Source organism: Lepidothrix coronata, unplaced genomic scaffold (assembly GCF_001604755.1).
Source record: "Lepidothrix coronata isolate B3197 unplaced genomic scaffold, Lepidothrix_coronata-1.0 Scaffold3, whole genome shotgun sequence".
NCBI classification, from domain to species: domain Eukaryota; kingdom Metazoa; phylum Chordata; class Aves; order Passeriformes; family Pipridae; genus Lepidothrix; species Lepidothrix coronata.
In genome coordinates this window covers 12,794,158-12,801,018 of record NW_016690183.1, presented here as the reverse complement: position 1 = coordinate 12,801,018, position 6,861 = coordinate 12,794,158, and the positions used below count along the sequence as shown (strand labels likewise).

Sequence of the window (6,861 nt, the reverse complement as noted above, 5' to 3'; positions counted from 1 at the left end):
CACCATCTCTCTTCATGAATGGCGTGTGGTACTTTAGGTAATTTCACTTCCCCATGAGTGTTGCCTGGAGCACCACAGACTGTCCTGCAAGTGAGCCTGGGACCATCCCTGCCCTCACACCAACCCATTGCTCACAAGTAACCACAGATCCTTTGTGACACTCCCTCTCTCACCCTAAAAGCCCCATTAACCTTTACACAAGATGTGGGCTGCTCTGTCCACCCCATCCCTACCACTAGGAAATCTTCCTTTCTTTTGATCTTAGCAAAGAGAATTCAAATCAAAAGAAGTATCTATAGCCAACAAAAATCCCTAGCCTAGCCCACTTCTCAAGAAGTGTGCAGCAGGTGGCACTGAAGGGGTTATGGGAGGGGGAGGGGAAACACTTCCTTCTTAAATATAGTTTGATGCCTTTTTTTTTTTTTTTTTTAAGCTTGTCAGAACAACTCATTACACTCAGAGAGCAGCAGTTGACTTACTGTTTCACAAGGCAGGTGCAACCACTCCAGCTCCTCGAGGTGCTACAACTTGTTTCCCAGTAGGGTGTTTTGTAGCATGATTCCTCATAGCATGACACGTAGGAGTTCAGAGAGGATTTACCTTCTGGAGAGATTACATTGGTGATATATATCAATGTACATACTGATTGTGGACTGAAGCCTGAATATAGGACAGCATTCATTTTCTCATGTTAGCCTGATAGCAAAATGAGAATTCACTAAACAATGCGCTTTCAAGTGTGCATATACAAGTGTATGTGTTTCCATGCATGTATATATAAAAAGCATCTATAAAATACTAAAAATCAAACTGCACTGCTGGGCATGGAAGACATATTTCGAAAGACATACTTGTCTTTAGCCATTTCTCCCATGCAACTGTCACATCACAGAGTTACAGAGAATTTCACTGATACTGAGCAGAGCTGACATTCCAGAATGACCCCAAGGGCTGCACTGCAAGGAAACTGTGGCCCACTAGTAAACCTGGGTTTTGCTGAAGAAATACTTCATGGGAAGGATGCTTTTAAAATTGCCACTTAATGGAAGCATAAGGGAGTGTCAAAGAGCAGAATGCAGAATCAGAAAAAGGTGATAAAGTTTTAAAAAGTGTTTCTCTTTAGAGAAATCTTTCCCATCTGTTGATGTATTACTTGGAAAAATTCCGTCTGCCTTTCAAACAGAAAGGGATTCATTACCTACTAACAACTCACAAGCTACCTGTACCACGTTTAAAGTAATTTCCTGTTAGCATACCATATGCATATGCAGAATTGTGTTTTGCAAGCAGCACAGAACCTCCACGTTTCAGCTGTCATTATAAGCCTTATTGCCAGCATTATTAGAAAAACCGCAGAGGAAAGAATGCAAAATAAATTATGGTAGTCTTACTTTACAGTAAACTGATAAAAAATCTCTTACATTAAAATGAAATCAGTCAACAATGTTGTAGTTCTAGGAAAACAAAATGCTACATTGGAGTATGTGAAAAAGAGTTTCATATCTCACTCATGAAATCATCTATTAACTCCAGTTAGTACTGGTGAGATCTCAGTTAAAAGAATGTGTCTAGTAATGAACACTGCACTTTGGGAAAGATATGGACCCGCTGAAGGATGAGGAGTTTTCCTAATCTCCTTTACCCCTTACTGTCATTCTTATTTTACATCAGCAATGGTAGTTGTAAAGCAGATTTCCACCTCCATGAAGCACATAAATACAGCAGAAAACCCCCTTGAAGTCTACAGAAGGAGATTGTGAAAAATTTCCTGGAGAAGAGTAATCAGAGGGAATGCAATATCAGTTTTCAAATAGGCAAAAGGTTGCTACAAGAAGAGACAGAAGCACTGGATAAGTAGTGAAGGGCTAAAATTTCAGTCTGGGTCAGGTTGGACATTAGGACCAATTTCTAAGGAAAGAATAGTTAAGCATCAGAAACTTTAAAGGACCTGTGGAATCTCCATTGTTGGGGCTTCTTAAAAGGAAATAAGATAAACATCTCTCAGAGGTGGTTTAATTATAAACTGATCTTGGCTTGAGCCAAGGAGATGATCTTTGATGATCCCTTCCTGCCCTACTTTTTATTATTATATACCAGCTAATCCCTCAATGAGTATTTATGAAAAAATTTCATCCCAAGTATGCCCTGACCCAGCTTTGAGCTGGAGACCACCCAGCTACTCATATACCAAGGAAAATGCAATTATTACCCTGATATGCCATTCTCTGGTTGTTTATCATGAAGGTTGTATGTTAACTTGGAGATGAAATACATCGGCAACACCTTCAGATTTTGACAACACCTGAAAAATCAAAGAGAAACCAAACAAGAAAAGAGAAAGAACTCTGAAAACAAAAGAGCAAGGGCATACCTGTATTATTTACTTAGGGTTTTCTTTTGATGTGGGAGAGCAAAATAAGAAGGAGGAAACACTGAGTGTGTTGTTAAAAACTAGCTTGGGTCTTAAAAAGGCACACAGGTTTCACTAATGGGTCTACCACAGATCTACTTTGTAAGTACAATGGATGATCTAAAATGGGTAATAAACAAGGAAGGAAGGGAGTTGTGACAATAACTGATTAATAGCATTAAGAACAGGGTCTGTGTATGTGGAATGAGAATGAAGAGGGACAGGCAATAAATGGAGAAGAAAATGAAAAGTCGGAGGACAAAGAAGAAAAGAGGGAGGAAAAGTCATACTGTAGAATAGTCTTAAATGTGCAAGTGCAACAGAGGCCTAACTCCAGCAGAGATTCTGCTATTTTCAGTGTTCCTTATGTTTTTAAAGTAGTGCTATGGGTGGAAAGGAAATACCTAAGTGCTGGAGTGAATTTTGGCCCCAGAACCTGGATCTCCTGACCTGCTGCTTATAGTAGTTCAGAGGCCCCAAGACCTCGCACTCCCAGGGATGTGTAAAAGCTCAGTCAGTCATAGTTAAATTTTGCATGTAATCCAAGAGATTGAGAAGACATCCTTCTATGTACCTTATCTACCCCAGGATACAATAAATATTGCTTTCTCAAAGAGTCATATTTACTCTATTGCTCACTGTCTCTTGCTTGATAGATTTTTGCTGCTGTCTTCTTTTAAACTGACTTGAGGTCTCTTCCTCCTCAGGATTTCCACAGGTAAGTCCCAAAGGTCTTATGGGGAACATGTTTATGGTCCTCCCTCCTCATTGTCACTACTACCTGAAATAGAATCATATTCAACTTGCCATCAGCCAGGACTCCCAGGTTCCTTTCTGCAGCACTGTTCTCCAGCCTCTTGTTCCTTAATCTATACACACAACCAGGTTTGCCCTATCCCAGGTGCAGAATCTGGCACTTGCCTGTGTTAAACTTCATAGAAGAACGCAGAAGGACTGCACCCCTTGAGCATGAAGGAAAGGAAAGTTAAAGCAGGCAAAGAAGTTCACACCTACAGACACCTTACAAGAAGAAAGATTGCAACTACACCTTCAAGTTTTTATCACATTTCTCTTGTTGTAAGCTTTACCTCAATAAATACTGTCAGGTTTCTGTCCTATCTCTGCTTTACTCTCCAGAGTTGCCCTATCCTTGTGGTACAGTCTCTGTAATTTTAACACTAATGGAATCTTCTTTTCTGTGGTTTAGCCCTCCTATTTCTAAAAAGCTCTCCAAATATGGCTTGGAAGAAGAAGGAATTCAAACTCAAGACCGGTCATATATCTTTACTCCCTGGAGCTGGTAGGGCTATGGCAGACACGTGCTCTGGACTTCAGCATTTCCATTAAAAACATATTTATTCCCATTTCGCTAGGGAGTTCATCTGAGACAACCTGATCCTTTCTCAGAGACTGATTCATCCATTTCAGGGAGTGAATCCCTTTCTTTCATTGTGTCCACTTGAATATAAAATCAAAAATCATGAAGATCAAAGAGGAAAATAAGTCCTTAAACTCATGATTTTTACTCAGTTACCTAAAGAAATGTCTCTGTATATATTATATATCTTTGTCTAATTATACCAAATGATTCTTTACAGTTTAGCCAATTTCAACTTCATTCAACATCACACTTTAAAATAGTAGGGTGTGTTTTTGTATTTGGATGGCTTCTGTATCAATAACAGTTTAGATCAATGCAATTTGTGGAAGGAAAAGAGGACAAAATGTTGAGACCACCACAAGAGAATAAATCGCAAGGTCTCTTTATAGCTCGCCGTCAGCATGCTTTCTGAGACTCAAAGTGAAGGGCTACAAACATGAAAATGGTTGCCACCAAAGCAAATACATGCATCTTTATGCAAACATTCGATCTGCATAGTTTTGCCCTGAGTAAGGTGTTAGGTGTGGCACACTTACCCAGTTCAGCAGCAGCAAGTCCTGAACAACTATTCAGTTACACAACACTGGTGCAGAAAGAAAGCTCTAAGTGGGTGCAGACATCTGCTTTAATCCTTGCAAGGCTTCCTGAGCTTTATAAATTGCCTTTTGTGTCAATGAAAATCAGGCTGTGTATTTTCTGCCTGGTATGGTGTTGAGTACATGTTCCAAAAGTATTTGAAGATTACTTCTTTGTTAAGGCACCGACTGATAGACTTGTTTTGTCTACCTGGAAGAAATTAGAAGTAGTGGATACAAGCTAACTCTTTTCTCTTGTTCAGGTTCATTTATTGCAGACAACACTAATATTTGCTGAACATAATAGAGTAAAAAAAAATATATGTCTTACCATCCGTAATCCAAAAAAACATTACAGTTTATGACTTTCTGGATGCCATCCAATCACTAAGTAGACAACAACCAAACAAAACTACTGAGATAAAAACAAACCAGAGAAAATCCTAATCAACTTAAGGAACATAAATAGATAGTTGATGCAGGCCAGCACCCTTTCAATCACCATGTGGATTTTGCACCTGAGGACCTGGTAGAAAATCAGGGAAAATATACTGGAGGCAGACTGTAGGTTAGGTATTGGGGGGGGGGGAAGGATATTACTGCCTGAAAAACATCTGAAGCAGTACAGTGAAACTGTGCAGCAGTGGCAGAGTAGGTCCCTGTAGCAAGAACTGAGTTACCACTGTGTTACAGGGACTTGAGGTCAGAGGAGGGAGGCCAGTGGGAACCAGGGGAGTTTAAGGAATACCAGAGGTGGCATCTGGGGCGCATGGAAAATATTGGATACAGAACTCCTTCTGTTTCCTCCTTCGGACTTCTTCCCTTTCTCGGCTCACTCTCCCGGCTCCGTTCGCCTCCCCGAAGAGGCGGGTGCCGAGCCCCCTGTCCGCGCTCTGCCGGGGCCGCGGCCGGCGGGCAGGGCCGGGAGGGCCCGTGCGGCCCGGCCGCCGCCGCCAGCAGGGGGCACAGAGCGCCCGGGAAAGGCTCGGCCGCGGCCCCCGCTCGGACAGCGGCATTGCTGCCTGCCGGGAGGCGTTTGTCTCATGGCTGCATCCGCTTACGGGAGGGACGGGTCAGAAGGTATCCCAAAGGCCATTCGTTTTTAGTTAGACCAAGATGGGAACTGGTCCTGTGTCTGCGTAGCTTTAGGGTAGGGCTGAGCGTTGGGCCACAGGTGAGGAACTCACTGATGCCTAATAAGAAATCGCCAAGGTGACTGCCCTCCATTTAGCGCAGCACACTCCATCCTGCCCTGCCGTGGCCTTTGCGGTGAGTTACTCCATGAGAAGAAGTTCCCCGATGGTGGTGGCACCTGAGCTGGAAGCATTTCCCTGAGCTTTGAAGTTTCATGGCGAGGTTATGCTGTAAGGGGACATCTGGGCCCGGAGTTGTACACGTGTACATAAGGACGTCAGTGTGGGCAGCAGCTGTAAAGCTTCCAACCACTGGGGCACAGCAAAGAAGCAGGATTGTGGCACAGAGCACACAAAAAGGAGCCCCATCTCTACCTGTAAAAGGAGGCTGGTTGGAAAAGGCAGGGTTGCGGCACCTCCATCCTTCAGCAGAGTCAGCACTCCACAATTCAAGATCATGTGGTACCTGGGGTAGCGGGGAAGAAGCTGTGGCCCTCAAAGTACTGCTCTCGCACATGCAAGATGGTCTAAATCTGTCACAGTACCCCAAGCCACAGAAGAAGGTATGAAGCTCCGTGTTGTCTCAGCCTTTACAGTAGTCAGGACCATAATTTTATGTAAGGTGGAGTTTTTCACTGGATTTTTTTTTTTTTTGCATCTAACAATTAAATGTGTGATGGAGTGCTAATGTATAATAAGGTATGAAGCTCCGTGTTGTCTCAGCCTTTACAGTAGTCAGGACCATAATTTTATGTAAGGTGGAGTTTTTCATTGGATTTTTTTTTTTTTGCATCTAACAATTAAATGTGTGATGGAGTGCTAATGTATAATAAAGTAAAGATTAGATATTCAAATGAGGTAGTGTCTTAAGACCCCACATGGCCAAGAAGTTCAGTGATAAGTGAATTTGTCAAACAAAAAATCTGGTTCCTGGAAACGGAAATGAGTTTCTAATTCAGACCAAATGATTTTCAGCTGGAAATGGAAAGAGGGAAGTATATCAGAAGTTTTAAAAAGTTATTTGATAGGTGATAAAGTATTTTAATATTTCATTTGAAACTGATGTAAATAAGTAAGTTAACAAAGAGTGATAACTAACCTGAGGACACAGTCAATATTGTCAGTGAATACAATGTATGCATTTACCCAAAATACGTGGATCTTCTTGTTCTTTTAAATCAGCCCTTTATACTCCTCCAAATTTGAGTATGGCATTTTCATTTAATTCTGAATTCATTTTCCCCTATTTTTCCAGTTCATCAGCCAACCAAAAAACATACACAAGCCCAATTTTTTAGAGTCCTAATTAGGGCTGTGTAAAGAATGACAGTGAAAAGTCACTTTGCCGTCATTGTTTATTTT

General features: G+C 41.7%; 1 long non-coding RNA gene across 1 annotated transcript; it reads right to left on the bottom strand.

Moving 5' to 3' along the window:
• Positions 1–2,550: 2,550 nt before the first annotated feature.
• Positions 2,551–5,286, bottom strand: LOC108501537. Its single transcript, XR_001876204.1, has 3 exons — positions 5,115–5,286; positions 4,328–4,577; positions 2,551–3,191 (listed from the first exon to the last, which is right to left on the bottom strand). It is a non-coding gene; the product is annotated as an uncharacterized LOC108501537 (long non-coding RNA).
• Between the last annotated feature and the right edge of the window lie 1,575 nt (positions 5,287–6,861).